The sequence below is a fragment of the Mauremys reevesii genome, linkage group 4 (assembly GCF_016161935.1).
Source record: "Mauremys reevesii isolate NIE-2019 linkage group 4, ASM1616193v1, whole genome shotgun sequence".
Lineage (NCBI taxonomy): Eukaryota > Metazoa > Chordata > Testudines > Geoemydidae > Mauremys > Mauremys reevesii.
Window position 1 is genome coordinate 30,714,985 of NC_052626.1, and position 19,951 is coordinate 30,734,935.

General features: G+C 43.8%; 2 protein-coding genes across 5 annotated transcripts in view; one reads left to right on the forward strand and one right to left on the reverse strand.

Moving 5' to 3' along the window:
- The first annotated feature begins 351 nt into the window (after positions 1-351).
- Positions 352-19,951, forward strand: part of GPR68 (G protein-coupled receptor 68) — a 45,352-nt gene continuing 25,752 nt past the window's right edge. Inside the window, exons 1-2 of one of the 4 annotated variants that reach the window (XM_039534368.1) lie at positions 352-480; positions 2,170-2,379. The gene's annotated coding sequence lies outside the window, so the exon portion shown is untranslated. Of the gene's footprint in view, positions 481-1,751; positions 2,380-2,745; positions 3,680-19,411; positions 19,559-19,951 lie in introns of those variants that run through there. The other 3 variants (XR_005597531.1, XR_005597532.1, XM_039534371.1) reach the window with 3 other exon arrangements.
- Positions 17,959-19,951, reverse strand: part of DGLUCY (D-glutamate cyclase) — a 97,868-nt gene continuing 95,875 nt past the window's right edge. Inside the window, exon 17 of the transcript XR_005597530.1 lies at positions 17,959-18,503. The gene's annotated coding sequence lies outside the window, so the exon portion shown is untranslated. The remainder of the gene's footprint in view (positions 18,504-19,951) is intronic.

Consider the following 19,951-nt stretch of genomic DNA (forward strand, 5'->3'; position numbering starts at 1 on the left):
TCACATGCACAGAATAGTTATTTCAGTTTTGAATAATTCATTAGAGAGAAAAGACGATAAGTACTTTCATTATATTTTCTTTTTAAGTGAGTCCCAATGTGCAATGAAGTGGGGAGGAGGGAGAGGGTATGTGCGTGTGTGTTAATGGCAGTAGAGTTTGTTCTAGACACTTGTGAATTAACTGTGCTCCTGAAAGGAGTCGCCCTATATTTCAGCCAATCCTCTGTTTACACAATTCCCAAACTCTCCAGAATCCCCATAGCTGAGCTGTGTGTTTTACAGCAACTACGCTCATATGTGTTTTGTTTTCTTCTTTTAAAAGCTTGTCGGGATGTTTGCCAACAGACACAGTCAGAGGCAAGTTACTCTCAAGCTGTACAGCTTCCACCTCAATGAACTGGACTGAGAAGAGTTGTATTTAATGGATGGACAGAACAAAAACCAACCACAACTATGCTGGGTTTGCTGGGTTTTATTGTGGTCTGTTTCTTTTTTTTCTTTTTTTGGAGGGAGAGAGGGGTCAAGAGGTGGAGATACAATTCCATCCAAGATGCCTGCTTCAGAGAATGAAGTATAAAAATAATTCCTTTACAGTGGATTCTAATGGAGAATGATGTGTCCAGAGTCCAAGAGTCTGATTTCCAGAGACACTGATCAGCCACAGCTCCTGTTGACTTCAGGTAGAGCTCCAGTGTTCAGCGCCTCTGGAAATCAGGGGTTTAATCATCAGACTTGGGGGTCTAGAAAAGAGATTCTGTTCACCAATATTATTTTTGATCGTCTCTCTACTTTCAGTCCGTCACCTTGCATGGACACTTCCTGAAACAACTCCTGGGCTCAAACAGAGTGCCTGGACCAATCAGTGGCCATGAGTGCAGTTATCAGTCGGGCCTTCTGAGGGGAACTTCCTGTGGTGCTCATCTCCTCAAGGTCTATGTGATAAGGCATATGGCCTCATCACAGCTGTGGGGTAGAAGCATGGAAGCGTTGAGCAACCCACAGACCCAGGTTCCGGTCCCTGCAGAATCTCACATGGACTGTCTTTCATTATGTTTATGTAAATAATGTTTCTGTATCTAGCACAGTGGTTCCCAAACTTTAACAACCCTGTGAACCCCTTTCACCATAATGTCAAGTCTCATGAACCTCCTCCTAAAAATGAATATTGCCAGGGATTTTCTCTTTTACCTGAGTATAAATTATAAAAGCAGTGATCCTGGAAATATAAAATTTGTTTTTATGACATGCTTATTACACACTATTAATTATTTATCATTACACTATTTTTATTACATTATAAAAACTGCAACACTCTTCCAAAATCTCACTTTTGTAGCTTGTATCACTTTGAATAAGCCTGTTATAAGACAAGGTTCCTATGTTTCATCAAGAAGTATCAGATGTGAAACAGCATGAAGATATCTAAGAAGCCAACTCAAAGAGTTCCTCCTACACAAGCATTCAGGTCTTGAGCAGTTCAGATAAACAACACACGTTACAACAAAGCTTAAACTTGTTCTTCATAATAATTTAAAAAAAATACTAGCTGCCTATTTAATTTTAAAATCAGCAAAAAATATCCACCTCCCTTTCCATTTCCTAGAAGGGGTCTTGAAGTTTAAATCTCCTCAGTGTGATAGAGATGCTTGCTTTGATCTGCTTAGTTCTTGGAAGTCCAGGGGCTCCGAGCTGTTGGTCCCGTGCACCCGGGGTCTCTAGGAATAGCTCTGTCTGCCATTAGGGAATTTTTTCCTGAGAACCCCCTGTAACATTTCGTGAACCCCCAGTTTGGGAACCACTGACCTAGCATGATGAGGCCTTGATCTCATATGAGGCCTCTAGGAGCCACTGCCGTACAAATAAAACTCTGTATGCTTTGTGTGTGTCATGTAGGTGTGCACATTGTGTATCCAGACATACTACACACAGCGATATCTGGGCTGTGTGTGTTTAGTCCCTGTGTCTAGGATTTGTGTATATATGCTAGACTTGCTTATGTCTGTGACCACCGATGTGTTTGTGTAGGTTTGAACAGTTGTGCATATTGTAGAGCATATGGCTGTGTGGTTATTTTCTAGTTGTGATTTGTACACCTCAGTATGTGGTTTTGGTTTCGTGTCCTCTGAGCGAGTGAGGCAGGAGGGAACTGATAGTCTCACTCCTCTGCAGTGGTACCAGCAAGAGCAGCAGGAACTGAAGCACAATCTCCTCCCCCATCCTCCTCCAGACTCTCTCACTCACTGCCTTGCTCGGAGTGGGGCGGAGGTCAGCTAAGCCAGCCAGCCGGAGTCAGGAGCTGGGAAGACAGAAGATCTGTGCTGCCACACCTCAGTGAATTTCCTTATATCCCAGCGCTTCCCAGGGATCCCCTGCTCTCAAGTGAGTCTCTGTTTTATTCTATTTTTTTTAACACACATGAAGTTTTTCAGCACTGATCTGCACTGTTCAGGGTCAGGGACCTGGTGGACAGGCAATGGGGCATCAGTTTCTGCTGAAGTGTTAAAAGCAGAAGCAAAACAAAGAATCCAGGAACTTGAGCAAAGAAATGTGCATAGAAAAGCACACCTTTAAAATAACTTCCTTGATCTCCAAAGAGCCAGTTCGCCATAGTGTAAGTGCTTTGGACAGAGGTTCTTTTGCAGAACATAGATGAGTTCTGTTTAGATAAAGGGGAAGTTAAGTGTTGAAGATACAGTGGTGAAATGGAATGATTAGAACGGACTGGAAATGATTTCATGTTTGCAGATGGACTGGCACAGAGACAGATGGACTGACTTTTTTTAAGGCACTTCCAAAGCATGTCAATATGAAGGTACCAATGTAAGCAAGTTTGAACTGATTAACAAGTGATTTGTCGAGGGCGATCCAGAGGGAAACTGCCAACCAAGCACCTGGCTAGATATGTATTCTGTGTACTGCTGTAGGGTTTACCTGTGTAACTGATCACTCAGAAGGACCCAATCTAAATATTTTCCTCATCTGTAAACAATTTTTCTCCCTGTTATTTATGGTGACCCTTGGGGAAACTTGACATTGGAAGGCTTTCTACTGAAATCCTTCCACCAGAAAACATGCTGATTTGCTACTGAACAGCATAAAGTTTCGTTGTTGTAGGTGCTTGTGCTGCTGAAAATTTCCTCAGATTTCTGACACTTCTTTTGAACAAATCACTGAAGGACTGGTTTTGTGGAGGCTGTAAATGCATATATCGAATTAAGAAGAAAATATTCAGCACTTACTCAGCGATTTCTATGTACAGCTATTAACTAGTAATCTAAAAAAAGAGACTTTTCAACAGGCCTGGGAGAAATGGCCAGACACCAGATCACAACATAGTGTAATTCTAAGAATTTCGTGACCATCTTAATTATATATTCATAAGCGATCTCAGTGTCTTTTACCACATTTCACTAAAAATGTCCTTCCCAGCCTACTAGACCACTTTCCCCTCCTCATTCAGATGTCTCCTTCAGGCCACAACACCCGCAAGAAGTGAGTCAGACACTTATTTATATAAAATGTATTGTATGCTGTACACTCACCTTTGCTGCACATGTAATTTTAATTTGTAACCAGCCCTTCCTTCGCCCCCATCTTCCTGATTGTGCTGTTGTCCCGCTCATTGTGTCACTGCCTGTAACTAATTTGTAAACTCTTCATGGAAGGCGGGGGATGAGAGTGGGAGGTGTCACGTCATCTTTTCTGTACTGTAAGGCATCTAGCTGCTGTCAAATAGTAAATAAAGTGATATAGTGTGAAATATATTCCCTACGTTTCAGTCATTGCTTGGAAGTCTTTCCAGGGCCTGTGAATCATGTTGTGGTGCAATGATGGAACATTCTTCACTGGAGTCTGACCATGAGTTGACTACATGTGGTGGTGAAGCATGATGTTGGGACACAATGTTATAACATGGTATTGCAGTGTTAAACATCCGTTTCAGGTGAAAAGAGAAGTGGTAGCCTGGCTATTTTAATTTAAACTGGTGCCTATGCTAGTGTTAGACCCTGCAGGACTAAAACCTGGGACCACGGAGGTTCTGGGCCATCAATGCTTCTGCATCGCCATTGGGAGCTCAGGCTGGGGTTCCACCGGAAGACCTCATGAAGCTAGACACTGCAGGAAGTACTACTCAGTGGGGCCTGAGTGGTGTCCTCCCTGCAGCCTACTGATTAACTCATGCTGGTGTATATAACAGGAAGCCAGCATGGAGAGCTGTCTGAGCAATGATGCAGACCACCTGCTTGCTTCTGCTCCAGACTTTGCCTTACTGTGAACCCCAGATTCCAGCTCCTGACCCTGATTTGTCCCTGACTCCACTACTTGCTTCTTGTCTGTCACCTGATGCATGACCCTGACTTCCTGGCATCCTAACCCAGGTAGATCCCAACTCCACTTACACATCCCTTGACCACAACTTGGTAACTGACCAGTGCACACCAGCCGCCCATGGCTTGACCCTAACCAGGGGCGGTTCCAGGCACCAGCATGCTAAGCGCGTGCCTGGGGCGGCAAGCCACGGGGGGCGCTCTGCCGGTCGCCGCGAGGGTGGCAGGCAGGTTGCCTTCGGCGGCATGTCTGCGGAGGGTCCGCTGGTCCCGCAGCTTCGGCGGACCTCCCGCAAGCTGCCGCCAAATCCACGGGTCCGGGGACCTCCCGCAGGCAAGCTGCCAAAGGCAGCCTACCTGCAGTGCTTGGGGCGGCAAAATACCTAGAGCTGTCCCTGGCCCTAACAAATGGGGGCTGTATTGACCCCACCTTGTAACTGGCAGTAAGAGCATAAAAGCCTTTTCTCTGAGCAGAGAAGCTAGCCCAGATGCTCTTGGGGAGTGTGTCAAGCAAGGCTAGCTCCATTGTAATTTCCCATCAGAAGCTATGTTCTTGAGCTTTGTGAGTTAACATTTTGGCACGTCATCAGAAATCTGTAGATAATCTGCCTGAGGAACAAGACGCAGTAATAGTCTTTTACAAATTCTGTTCCCATCTTATTCCTGCAGTAGAGGGAGACTGATAAGAAGTTTACCTTGATGCATGCAGAATGTTCCCGCAGCCTGTCATGGCTAATGACATAATGTCATCGGGAGTAGTGGCTGAGCCACTCAGGGACAGCAGATTTGTCTGTAAACTGGTTTGGATTGGAGGTTGAATCTGATATTGGTATGTGGAAAGCACTAACCACACTAAGGGCTGGAAGAATGGTAGCTCTGATCTAGTCTGTAAGTAACCGAGGGTGCACTGTACTATACTTCTGTTACAGTCCCCCCATGACAAATGCACTCATGACATTTTCCTACTCATCAGTTGCCACATATAGTTGTTGCTGCTGAGATAATTCCCGTCTATTAATTTTAAACATCACTATTGTAGTTGCCTATCTACAAACCTTCATGCTCCCTTGTTCTGGAGCTTGTTTATTGCTGCCTGAGCTCTAAAGTAGTGCTAATGTAGTTTTAAAGATGTGGTTTTAGCTATCAGGAGAGAGGAAGCGAAGAAGCTGAAATGGGAGCGTTACAAAAATAAAAAATATTCTAACAGATGCATAGACTTTCAGACCAGAAGGGACCATCATGATCATCTACTCTGACCTTCTGCATATTGCAGGCCACAGAACCTCACCCACTCATTCCTGTAGTAGGCCCATAATCTCTGGCTGAGTTAATGAAGTCCTCAAATTTTAGATTCTCTGTAGTGTGACGTCTTTAAATCATCTGCTACAATCACAGATTGTATTATGTAGCAAAAATGGACAACACCAGAAGGAGGGAAATGTAAACATAATCAGAGAGATGCAATTTATCAAGATTTTTGGCTTTGGTTTGGGATTTTTTGGCACAAGATTTTGAGATCTATAGTACTGTTTTAACCACATTAGTAACAAATAGAATTAGAATATGTTATTTCAGGGAAATAATTGGGAAGTGTTCCCATCATCCTTATGTCATGGAAAGAACCCAACTAGCAGAACTCACTCTGCCCGTGCAGGATAGTGATTTAGCTTCTATGCACATACCTAATTTGGGGAGTTAACTGCTTTATGCTTCTGCGTGTCACAATCAGACATAACTACGGTATTATAAGGAAGGTTGCTTAAATTGACCCTTTATGACTATAGATGGGCCCAAACCAGAATCCCTCATCTGAATGCCCCAAAATAATGGGATTTGGAATTCACACTGGTCTCCACATTTTACAGCTGGACCCTTATCCCAGTACATGGGCCACACCAAAACCCATGACCTGAACATCTCAAAACTTCTGAACACTGGGGTCTTAAATCTTTTAATCCAAATATTCCATCTAATTAAAATAGAATTCAACTGTAAAGACTATTTGTGAACTTGTTGCTCTGATAATTTCAGAGTGAGGGACTTGGACCCATTCTGGGCACCACCAAAAATTATACAAACCTGCTGCCCCTGTCATCCTATGGTCTTCCCTCTTAACTTAAGTGGCCAGGCTACTTGGATTCAAAGAGAGCATTTCATGCTGGGCTCTGCACTTTCCACAATCCTCATCTCTGTATTAAATGTGAAGGTGACGGTGGGGTGTATGTTAGCCACCCCAGAAGTATATAAATTCACACTCAATGTACACTGTGCATACACACAGTATATACAATATTCCCATAAACTTACTGTGAATTAGCCTTTTGGAAGAAATTAAAAACACACTGTTGTTCACGATAAACAAGGTTTCGAGTTTTTAAATAAGCAATATTAAGAGGTAAGATTAATTATGCAAATACATCTTAAGGCTACATTTGATGATAATCTTAGAATTCTAAAATGAATCCAACTCTCAGAGAGACAATAATAACACTTAACGATGAAGACGAACTCTTAAATAGACCACTTAGGGAACTCTTCAAAAAGGCATTTGTCATTTGAACTCCAGTGTTGACACTCTCATGGAAACTAACCAATACAAAGGTCTCTGGATGAGTTACTCCATAATCCATGATGAGGCAGCGCTGCGTGAAGCCACCTTTGTGTGCTGATGCTAAAGGATCAACTTATAATGTTTTAATTAGGAGCCAATGCAAGGAGTATCAAAACAAAACAAAACAAAGTAATTCTGTGTAAGCCAGAAACACAAACGGTGCAAAAGAATGAGTAATTTTTTAAAATGTTTTGGGTGTGCTCTCTGAGGCCCTCTAATTCAGCAGACTAATTTCCTGTGATGAACTATGTCCTGTGAATTAAAATAAATGCAGTGATGTGAGGTAGTATAAGCTGCCAGGGCATGGGCGGCCTACCTAGCAGGTGGAGCAGGACATGGACTGGCGATTTTGGTGGCAGTTCAGGTAATGACAAGTGTAGATCCAGAGATCAGGCACCTGTCCAAGGCAAAGCACTAGTCTCCAAGCAGAAGGTCAGAACCAGAGTCAGAAGCCAAAGCCTAAGCCAACGAGTAAACCGGAGTCATAGTCAGGGATGTAGCCAAGATGGGGAGCCAGCAGTCAGAAACCAGAATGAAGCAGGAAATAAGGCTTGGAGCAAGGATTGTAAACAGGCTGGAGCAGGAAGCAGAAGTTAGAGCAGGGTAAGTGCATCTGTGGGCATGATACACACATGACTAGCTGCTGTAAGGCCGAAGTTGCAGACTGAGCAGGGCAGCCAGCAATCAGGGAGATCAATTGTTTGGAGGGAGCTCATTGGGCCCAGCTGAGCTTGCTAGGTTACCTAGTGACCAGGCTGGGAGCTAGCTGTGCCACTGACAGGCAGCGCTGTTCCAAGTTCATTTTCTTATTGTGTGAACAAATGTTCAGTCTTAGGCCTGGTCTACACTACACGTTTAAACCAAATTTAGCAGCGTTAAACCGATTTAACCCTGCACCCGTCCACACAACGAGGCCCTTTATATCGACGGTATTGGCCTCCGGGTGGTATCCCACAGTGCACCATTGTGACCACTCTGGAAACGAATCTGAACTTGGATGCACTGGCCAGGTAGACAGGAAAAGCCCCGCCAACCTTTGAATTTCATTTCCTGTTTGCCCAGCGTGGAGCTCTGATCAGCATGGGTGGCGATGCAGTCCCAAATCAAAAAGAGCTCCAGCATGGACCGTACTGGAGATACTGGATCTGATCGCTGTATGGGGAGACAAATCTGTTCTATCAGAGCTCCGTTCCAGAAGACGAAATGACAAAGCATTTGAAAAAATCTCCAGGCTATGATAGACAGAGGCCACAGCACAGTGCTGTGTGACAAGCGTAACGGAAAGCCAAAGAATCAAATGGACACTCATGGAGGGAGGGAGGGGGTACTGAGGACTCCAGCTATCCCACAGTCCCCGCAGTCTCCGAAAAGCATTTGCATTCTTGGCTGAGCTCCCAATCCAGGGGAAAAGGGCGTGAAATTATTGTCTGCCGTTGCTTTCACGGAGGAAGGATTGAGTGACAACATTTACCCAGAATCACCCGCGACACTGTTTTTGCACTGGGATCTCAACCCAGAATTCCAATGGGCGGAGGAGACTGCGGGAACTATGGGATAGCTACGGGATAGCTACCCACAGTGCAACGCTCCGGAAATCGACGCTAGCCTCGGTACATGGACGCACACCGCCGAATTAATGTGCTTAGTGTGGCCACGTGCACTTGACTTTATACAATCTGTTTTACAAAACCGGTTTATGTAAAATCGGAATAATCCCGTAGTGTAGACATACCCTTAGGAAGCATGCTGTGTTGACTTTGGTTGTGGTAATGCAAGGTTCTGTGTAGAGTCAGTGGCCCTTGGAGAGGGAGCTGTGTAAGCTGCAGAAGAGTTGCTTAGGGTGACCAGATGTCCCGATTTTATAGGGATAGTCCTGATATTTGGGGCTTTGTCTTATATAGGTGCCTATTACCTGCCATTCCCTGTCCTGATTTTTCACACTTGCTGTCTGGGCACCTTATCTGTGCCCTGGTCTATTTTTAGTCAATTCCTGAGCAGAGTTTCTCTCTGGAAACTAGGGAATTAGTGTTGGGCTGAGATCCCTGAAAGTAGAGTGTGTTGCATGCTGTTTCACACCTTATCCCCCATTCCAGAGCTGGTGTATATGTGTAAATAAAGCAAGCTGCACTTAGAATATACCCAGACTCTATATCATTGATTCCCCCTTCACTGGAAGGCTGACCTACAAGGCCTAAACAGCTGCTTAGCAGGAGAACAGTGCTGGTGTCCGACTGGGACAGAAGAAGGGGCTACAATAATTCCCATTTTACAGCTGGGGAAAAACCCAGAGAGATTAGGTGATTTGCCCAGGGCTATAGAGAATATTCTATGTCAGAGTCAATTTAGAACATAGGCATTCCTGGTCCCCAGTCCTGTGCCTACAGCACACCTTTACCAACACCATGTATATGGGCATGTGGAACACTTGTCCCTTAGCTGGGATTTTCTATGTCTCACTGTGTTCTACATGGCTTGTGACTGGTAATGCAAAAACAGACTTAGAATTTCTGGTATTGTCATTTTAAATGGGGATTTTAGGCATTGTTTGATGATGGCAAGATAACTGCCTATTTGCCTGGCTTTCCGTTCATAGAGCATGGTGGTTTGGTTTCCAGGGATTTTGTTCTTTTGAGGGGTGGAGGTGTTGGGATTTGGATTTTGGCAGTTAATAAGTATAATACCAGCCATGGGCTTGATCCCAAATCCCTAATTCATCGAGGTAGTTCTGCTCACGTCAATCAGATGAATCACATGGGTGAGAACAAGGCAGGTGATGATTTGAAGGCTCACATCCCTCTTTGTTCGATGCCAAACTGGTGGAGAACCCAAAGGCTTGCCCTGAATATTTGTGTGACTTTAAGAGCAGCAGGGAGAAGAGACTGATGTGGGTTGTCTTTCACAAGGCTCTGGGCCAAACCCTTACGGAAATAAATAAATACAAATTTAAAAAATAATTTTAAAAAGGTGTGTGAACTGTGCTGTGCCAGGAATAGGGAATTCCAGGAGGAATCTCTAGGCTCCTTTTCACTCTGTCCCTGTGGTTAGCACTAACATGAGAAACTCTCTGTTCAGCCCTCGCTACACAATAAAAAGCAAAGCAGTGGTGTCACAGGATTGCTGGCCACAGTTAATGCCCATGTGCCAGAACTGGTGCTCTGACTTTAGTCAATTGGGGGGGGGTAATATGGTTGGGGGGGCTATAAAAGATCCATGAGGGACCTGATGAGAGTCAGGAGACTGGAGGAGAAGGTCTTTGGGGGAAAGCTGTAGATAGCTCTCTGCAGGCTCTCTCTGGAAAGAGGGAGGAATTACCAGGAAGCCAGTGGGATGGGACTTCCTGAGTTAGAGCTAGTGCCAGGAGGCTGGAAAGGGCTGAGGGCTAGGAAATCAGTGGCGGGGAGAACTTGCTTATCTTTCCTGAGCCAAATATCCTCAGCCATAGAAGGCAGGCGAGAACTGAAGGTTTATAGGAATGGAGATGCCTGCTGGCTCTTGGTGATAGAAAGCTGAAGCCAGAGGGCTGGAGAGGGCTAAAAGCTGGGAAATGATGGACATTGTGAGCCTTCTGATATCTCCAGGCAAGAACTAAAATGAAACCTGAGTTTGAAACAGGTTGAAGAAACTTGCTAGTTAGAGGGGCTATGGTGAGGCATGCTGAAAGGTACTGGAGAACTGGGGCATTGTGAGGGATACCAGAACCATATGGATTATCGTTATGGGTCTTGGCTTATGATATACGTAAATAGGGCTTTCTTCTGTCATAAATTAACTCTACAAGGGCTATTTATACTCAGAAAGCCTGTTTGAACTACTGCTGGGGAGTGCAAAGGAAGGAGACCGAAGCAGGTGTGTCGGTCATGCCACAGCCTGCCACAAGAGGGTGCTCCTGAGTAGTGACAATGGATAAAACTATGATGATCCTTCACACATGGGCTGAACTGTATTTATCTTCCTGCCCATCTTATTTACATGTGCTAGGACCCCTTATTGCTCATAAACAAGCTAGCCTAGATGGAGCTACTATAAGGTGGGTGCTGAACTGGTTGGAAAATCATTCCCAGAGAATAGTTATCAGTGGTTCACAGTCAAGCTGGAAGGGCATAATGAGTGGGGTCCTGCAGGAACCAGTTCTGGGTCCGGTTCTGTTCAAAATCATCCATGATTTAGATAATGGCATAGAGAGTACACTTATAAAAGTTGCAGATGATACCAAGCTGGAACAAGCTGTAGGTGCTTTGGAGGATTAAAATTCAAAATGATCTGGAGAAATGGTCTGAAGTAAATAGAATGAAATTCAATGAGGACAAATGCAAAGTACTCCATTTAGGAAGGCACAGTCAGTTGCACACATACAAAATGGGAAATGACTGCTTAGGAAGGAGTACTACGAATAGGGATTTGGGGATTATAATGGATCACAAACTAAATATGAGTCAACAGTGTAACATTGTTGCAAAGAGAAGCTAACATAATTCTGGAATGTATTAGCAGGAGTGTTGTAAGCAAGACACTCTACTCTGCACTGATTAGGCCTCAGCTGGAGTATTGTGTACAGTTCTGGGTGCCACATTTCAGGAAAGATGTGGACAAATTGGAGAAAATCCAGAGAGCAACAAAAATGATTAAATGTCTAGAAAACATGACCTATGAGGGAAGAACGAAAAAATTGGGGTTGTTTAGTCTGGAGAAGAGCAGACCAAGGTGGGAAATGATTACAGTTTTCAAGTATGAAAAAGGCTGTTACAAGGAGGAGGGTAAAAAAATGTTCTTGTTAACCTCTGAGGATAGGACAAGAAGCAATGGGCTTAAATTGCAGCAAGGGAGTTTTAAGTTAGACGTTAGAAAAATTTCCTGTCAGGGTAGTAAAGAACTGGAACAAATTGTCTAGGGAGGTCGTGGAGTCTCTGTCATTGTCTAACCTGTTCTTAAAAACCTCCAAACACTTGTCAGGAATTTTCTAGCTATTATTTAGTCCTGCCTTCAGTCCAGGAAACTGGACTAGATGACCTATTTAGGTTCCTTCCAGTCCTATACTTCTATGATTCTATTATATTGCTACCTGTGGGAAGCCGGACAGCACTAGAACAAAACTTAGAATGACAAGGAATTAATTTTTATATATTTTCTAATGTAATACACGCTGCCTGCTTTGTTCATATATGGTATCAATACGTCAAGTGCTTTAACCCATGGTGGGAGGAAAAATTGTCAAGTTCCCAGTCAAGCAAATGTTTGACCAAGACTATGAGCCTAGAGCAACATACGGAAAGCCAGCAAATTCAACTTCTGGTGGAGAAATAGAGGTGCCAACTCCATCGCTAGGGATTCTCAAACAAATAGCTCCTGGGCTTGATGGGATTGGTGGTGAAATAGATAATATTTTATTATCCTGTCACTGATTCCAATCTGGCTAAGATTTGAGTGAATGAACGTGATGGGTAGACTCTGTGAAACAAGTGGTGCTGCTCTTATGCTCCTACCCAATCATTGTCATCCTCAGTGGCATCTTCAGCAGTGAGGCCAAGGTATAAATGGCACCAGAAACAGAAATTATTAGGAATACCAATGGGGAAACTGGACTTTATTGCTGCCCCCCATACTGTACCTATGCTATGGATAAATAGAGAATATTAGTTTCCAGCACTTATTAAATCAAACAAATCAACAACATACCAGCAGTATTCTAGAGAGGGCATTGGATGGTACTAGGTGATCTGGTACTGAAAGATATCAAAGAGGACAGTATGATTAGGTGTTGGATAATAGTGGATTTGATGGAATAGGATGGGCATGTACGTTCTTGGGTGGGTAGGCCTGGGACTGGATCAGATAGGATGGTAATATGTGGTTGTGACAGTTCTCAGGGCACCCACTGCTGCCAACAAGAGGGAGTCTTCCTTGTGGTAGCTGAGTGTTGGCTCCCTGACATTGTCAATCTTTCAGCCATTCAATCACTTTCCTCTGGGTTATGTCAGGCCTAACATCACCTTGCAGGTTAACAGTAGATGCACCCAGTCCCTGAGTCCCTTTCAATCGTTCCCCTGTGATATCTATCCCCTGACACTAGCTACTCACAGGTTTCAGAGAGGTAGCCATGTTAGTCTGTATCAGCAAAAACAACGAGGAGTACTTGTGGCACCTTAGAAACTAACAAATTTATTTGGGCATAAGCTTTTGTGGGCTAAAACCCTCAGCCCATAAAAGCTTATGCCCAAATAAATTTGTTAGTCTCTAAGGTGCCACAAGGACTCCTCATTGTTTTAGCTACTCATAGAAATTCCAGATTCTCTGTGCCCAAAGGTGCAGTGTACCACAGAGCACAAGTTTTACCTCACACCACAGCTCCTGTAAACCAGACAGCACTTGTGAGCACTTCTGATAAAAAAAAAGTAAGTTTATTGAAGAAAGAACAATGATTTAACTAGAAATCAGAGACTGATGAAAACAAGTGGCTACAATGCAAAACAAAATCATGAAACACAAACCTGGGTCTACATTTATGAATGGTTACCTTTCCTATCTCATAAAGTAGATTTCCCTTCCTCCCCACCCAAAAGTTCAGTCTGTTGCAGAACTGGCTGGTTTCCCAAGAACCAAGATCCAAACGTTCATGAAAGCAGCCCCACTCCACAAGGGGTTTCCTCAGTGAATGAATAGACAGTGCTTCTCCCTCTGTGTTATACTGAAAACAGCCCTTTGTTTCTACTCATAGGGTGAACCTCTGTCTTGTTGTAAAACTTTTTTTTTTTACCATTGGGGTTTTGATTGTTTATAGTTGCCTCTGATGGTTTCCTGTTCAAAGTCTTAGTATTGTACAAACAACGTTAAACAACTGAGCCTTGCAGTGCATCATTGGCCAAACAGGGCAAGGTTACAACTCCACCTTGCCTGAATGGGACATCATCAAGACACACAATCTCTTGGTAACTAATTTCTACTCCAAGTCCATAAAACGTACTTTCAATATAAATACATTATTCCTTAAATATTACACATACATACATCTCTCAATATTATGAATCTCGACAAGTTACAAGCTTTCGGTAGATTCCTTGCATGTTACTCTTTATGGGTAAAGATCCTGTAAAACCTGTGTTTGGCATAGTGAGTTTGTCAGGTCTGAGGTAAGAGTTGTTTGCAAAGAACAGAGGACCCTTTGCGAAGGAGTCTCTGTGTTACAGTAGTATAGTATTAGACTAAATTATCTATATTATTGGACAGGATGGGATGAAAGTCTATTGGATGGGATTCATTACCAAAAGAGAAATGAAGAAATGTTATGTCAGTTAATGTATTGCAGTATTCTAGATTACTCACCTAAAGCACATCAGTAACTACAGTGGTGTAAACCGTTTCTGTGGAATATTATAGCACTTTTTTCCATGTAGAAAACATGTCCAATCCAGCACAGTTAATAAACACTGAATTCCCTCTGAGGAAAAAAGGAAATTTCCTATTAAAAACTGATACCCAAATCCATTTAACAGGTACGTGCCAACATATTTATGGTCATTAGTCCTGAATTTACAAAAATTACAACACAGGTGGCATCTGAAACTATCAATTTCAGTAATTAAATACTTAAGGACACAGACATGTTTCAAACATTTGAAGGATTTAATTGAGAAAGTTTTTGCCACTTGTTGACTTCCTAACAGGAAATCAAGAGAGTGATGGGTGAAGAAGTTTAGCCAATGCAATGAGTAATTATGTGTCTGTGTTCCAGGAAAATTGTATGTAGAATAATTCATCAATTGTTTATATGAGGTTTTAAAAAATATTGCTGGCTTCCTTTTTTACAATAGATTTTTATAAATGAAGCCAAGTAGGGATGACAAAAGTCAAGGAATGTATAATTTACAGAATAATTCAATGATTCCCTCCCACTGAAACAAATACGAGTCATTATTATTGTGTATAGGAATACAAGTCAGAGGGGCCCATTTACAAGTTAATAAAACAGACTAGCATTGAGTGGGTAGTGTTCAGATCTGAATTAAGTTTTAGGCTGGGGCTCAAGTTTAAGGTAAGGAAGCATTGTGGCTTTGTTTTCTGCCCTTTACTTCTCCTTTAGGATGAATGAAGGTGGTGTCAGATTCAAAAAAAAAAGTTAATCTTTTTGCTGTAGGTCTTTGGCAAGATCATCTTGAAAGAAAAAAAAAGCAGACCTGATCTTTCTAATGTAAAAAGAGAAGTGGAGAAAAACTGGAGGGTGGGTATAGCAGGGTGGTCAACCGCTCCTGCCCTGAGGTGGTTTAAAACAGCCCAGGAGAGGGCTGTGGCTGGGGCAAGCAGGTCCCAGGCTGATTGGGGAAGCAGGCACAGTTGGGGGCCATGCCCCAAACAGACCTCAGCTAGCCCTTATAAAAGGGCTGTGAGCCAGAGGCTCAAAGAGAGTCTCCTCTAGCTGTGGAGGGAAACGGGCCTGGCTGCTGGGGAGTGTACCAGGGTACCTGAGGTGCAGCAGGGCTGGGGAAAGTCGAGAGGAGCTGGGGAGCTCCTGCCTGGCAACTCCCCAGACTGCTGACCTTGTGCAAGGCCAAATAGGTAGTGGGGTTGCAGGGGGCAGCCTAAGGGTAGGCGGAGACAGCAGGTACAAGCCCCCCTTGCCTGTGATGAGTGGCTTGTAAACTGCAGTCTGCCCCAGTGAGTGGGGGCTAGATGGTGACTGGCAGTAGCCTTATACTGAGGCAAGGTGGTGATAGTGGGTGGGGGTTCCCCTGGGTGGGGAGACCCAGAAACTGGGGGGGGTACTGCCAGAGGGCAGCACCCAAGAGAAAGTGGCACCGGGGTCCGGGAGGGGCATCAAGGCCAGCAGCAAGGCAAGACACTGGCCTGCAGAGAGCGCTCCGGAGGCTGGCAAGCTCATTTACTGAATGAGCATCGGGAGGCACCGCAACAGTGAGTCTCACATGGTCACAGCAGGTATAGCAGAAAGACTTTGAGGAAGACTTAGGACTGAAGAATCCCATGCACTGCTACAGACTAGGGACCGAATGGCTAGGCAGCAGTTCTGCAGAAAAGGACCTACGGGTTACAGTGGATGAGAAGCTGGATATGAGTCAACAGTGTGCCCTTGTTGCCAACAAGGCTAATGGCATTTTGGGCTGTATAAGTAGGAGCATTGCCAGTAGATCGAGGGATGTGATCATTCCCCTCTATTCGGCATTGGTGAGGCCTCATCTGGAGTACTGTGTCCAGTTTTGGGCCCCACACTACATAAAATGGCATGTTCAGACATATACTAATGTTGACCCATATTCCTAGGGTTGGGTAGAAGTATGGAGCTAGCCTGGAGAAGCAAAAGAGTGTAAACAATAATGAAACATTTAACTATTCAGTAGTTGGACCATTTTTTCCTTTTTGCTGAACCTAACAGTGCCACTGTGGTGCCTGTGAGAGGTATGTCTTCATATCATTGGCCAATTTTTTCATTACCTGACACCCATACCTTGGAGGCTTGTGGGCACACAACACAGGGTACTAGTTGTTTACCAAAGAAATGAGTCTTTCTGGGTGAGTATGAGTGTTTTGCGAGGAAGTGTGATCTCATGAGGCTCGTTCAGTGGAAATGAACTTGGTTAATGGGTTCACAGACCTCAATGTTCTGTGGATGGACTTCTGGAGAGTCTCTTGATCAGGCTGCTTCACCATGCAGCTGGGTCACTTACCTTCTCTATACACTTCAGGACCCCATTTTCTGGGATGGCTGCAGAGGAACAACCAGCCCTCTCTTCCAGTACTTTTGCTCAAGCGATTAGCCCTGACTGCAATATGCCATTGCAACAAGTGTCTGAACATCTGCAGAAGCTCTGAAGACTCCTCCCATCTCTGATTTAAATGTAACGTGTGGGCTTGGTTTTCTGAACTGTAGTGCTATGTCAGGCCAGCTGTGTCAGCTATGTGAGGCAAGGTAATCACAGTATCATAATGCATATGCACACGGCTGAATTAGGGTTGCACAGGCAACCTTAATCCTGCTATTTCTTAACTTTTGAGTGCTCAACTTTGGAAAATTAATGTTCTTTTAAAGTAGTTTCTGTGTGTACCTCACCAAGTTTTTATAAAAACGAACAAGGGGAAAAAAACAGAATTGCATCATGTGGATGTCAATATGGTGCCACATGGGTCATCAGCAGAATTGGAACCTTTAGATCCATTGCCCAGACCTCTCCCACTTTACCTAATGAAGTAACTGATAGAAATAATATGTTGTCCTCCTCAGTGTGGATCAGCACTACAAGAGCATGAGATACACCACCTTACCAGTGGGTCTCACAGATGTTTGCTGACAAAGAAGCAATGTTGTGAATCAGGAAACTTGGATTCCATTCCAACTTCTGGAGAGGAGTGTGTTCTAGTGGTCCTAATCTCCTTTGCTTCCATTCCCAGGCTCCTCTGGGGCCCCATTCTAGTCTCCCCCCACTAGGCTACTCATCCAATCTGTTCCCCAGTCACCATAAGCCAAAACTAATATCTGGGATACAATCCCCCAAATTTAGGTCATTGCTGGAGATGGGATTCTGGATGGAGAAGGCTGGTGCTTTGAGATTGTACTGAGAATACTCGCTCAGGTGCTTGCTTCTTGCTCACATGCTCAGGGACTAACTGATGACCATATGCGGGGCTGGGAAGGAATTTCCTCCCAGGTCAGATTGGCAGGTACCATGAGGGATTTTGCTTTCCTCCGCTGCATGGGATGGGGGTTGCTTGCCAGGATCATCTGGGTATATCTCATTTAATCAGTTCCCTGCCACTGCAGGGCCTGCTGGCACTTGTGTGCCTCATTCTGTCCTATTCTCTGCCTGTGGTCCACAGTAGCATAGTCTTCTGAGGGTTGTAATACTTTGGTCTAATTTCAGTTGCTGGGTGTAGTGTGCAGGTATTGAGTGGTGTTAGTGGCCTGTGATATGTGCAGGAGGTCAGACTAGATGATCTTGTTATGCTTAAACAAAGCACACGAGATCTTTTATAGGGGAGAAGGCAACACCGCATTTATTGAGAATACAGTTAGCATATGCTTTTCAGTCACACACACACATACACCATACACACAGTCCCGCCAGTCAATGTTTATAGTTACCAGTCCAGAATCTGGATCGATCTAGTGGCCAGATTGGTCCTAGAGGGGCTCTGTCAGTCACGATCCGATGCTCCTGGGGTTGTGGCAAGACAAACTTAAAGTCCCATGGTAAAGCACCCTGTTCTTATAGTCTTTTTTTTCTCTGTTGAAGTCTATGGATTTTGCTGTGTCAGTTTATGACTGGTTACTCCTTAATTGGTGTTATCTTTTGATGTAAACATTCCAAAACACCTCCGAGATGGTCATCCTGTCCTGGATTTGATTTAATCAATTGTCTTTAGGGGTGCCAGCCTCCACCTCATGGTCATCAATCTGTCCTTCCTCACTTATAGATGCACGTTGATGGTTCTCTGGTGTCAATAAGTCTCGATAAGTGTCTTCGCTCCTCCTTTCTTGACCATCTGGTTAACTTTGGCCTTCACATCTTATCTTTTCCTGATGCATGCATTCCTCATTCACACAAACAGTCTTTTACAGAGACCTTTGAGAATACAAACAGCAGTATTTCATATCAAGCAAAAAAACATTGTAAATTAAACCTTGCTAAGTTTTATAACCAAAACAATTCACATTGAGGCCCAGGCCTTCAACGTTCCTTTAATCTACTTAACATAGACACAATACAAAATCCTCTCTCTTACTAACTACACCTTAAAACAAAGAACTAAAAAGGGCCCAATTTGTAATGCATATGGGAAACAGAATCCCATAGTTCCAGGAGGTCATTCCTTTCTGCTATTCAAACAGACGAAGTGGGTATTCACCCACAAAAGCTCATGCTCCAAAACATCTGCTAGTCTATAAGGTGCCACAGGATTCTTTGCTGCTTATTCAAACAGGGTGGCTGGAAGATGAAATCAAATCATACGTTAATTCTCATAGTACAATTATAAAATCCTGCTCCTATAATCTGGTGGTCCCTTTTCACCTTAAACTTGGAAGTGAACTTCATGTCTGACTTTTATCAAAACAATGGGCTGAACCAAAGTCCCAAATATAAACAACCTCAAGCGTTGGGGAAGTTTTGATCTAAAACGTGCACCTTGGCCCATCTCCTGCTATAAAAGACAATTATTCAAGTCTGTCTTCATTGTGTGACAGGGGTAGGGGTAGAGGCAGATTAGAGATCAAGAGATCCAGTGCCACAGAGTCAACCCATTGTGTGCACAAAGGCACATCTTACTACCGAAGCTGTTCATGGAAGTAAGTGTCTTGTGTGTGAGAAGGGCTGACTGCAAATTTCATACGTGCCTAAGGAAGGCTCTTTGGAATAGGGCCCTGCTACTGAAGATGTGGGCGAGAGTGTAGAGGGATTTCCTGTAATGCGTCATTCAAACCAAAGGACCCACCCTAGCTACACATTATTACTCAGTTTGAGTTTGCGAAGGCTTTTATGTTGTTTCCTATACCATCGCCAGCAGACTGTACTTGGTGCAGACATGATGTTGCATAGTTTTGTATGGTTTTTTTTTTTACAGTTTAACTGCCTTGGGAAGGCACTACTTTTTTGGCTGCAGTTAGGATACAGAGAGATTGGTGAGGAAAGAACCTCTTGCAGGTGTGAGAGTGGGTGGTGAATGTTTGTCTTTGTGTTGTGTTTAAACCAGGAACAGGAGGAGTGATTGGGGCATCTTCAGATGTTGAGGGGAGTCTACTTCTGTCTTTCCCACCTTTGGAAAATTTGGCTCTAAGATGAGTCTATTAAAAGAAGACATAGTGCAATAGGGTGAGTAGAGATGGGAAAGGAAACCATCAGATGACCAGTGTGATAAGTAATTTGCCTAGATTGTGGCCACAGAGTAGCAGGGAGGTGCTGCCACTGTTACAGATCGTAGCAGCTGTGTCATTTCTCAGAGCTACTATTTTGTTTTTTAAAGCTATCTTAAGAAAAATGTGCTTATCTGTTACCATCTCTAATTGGTGTTGGTA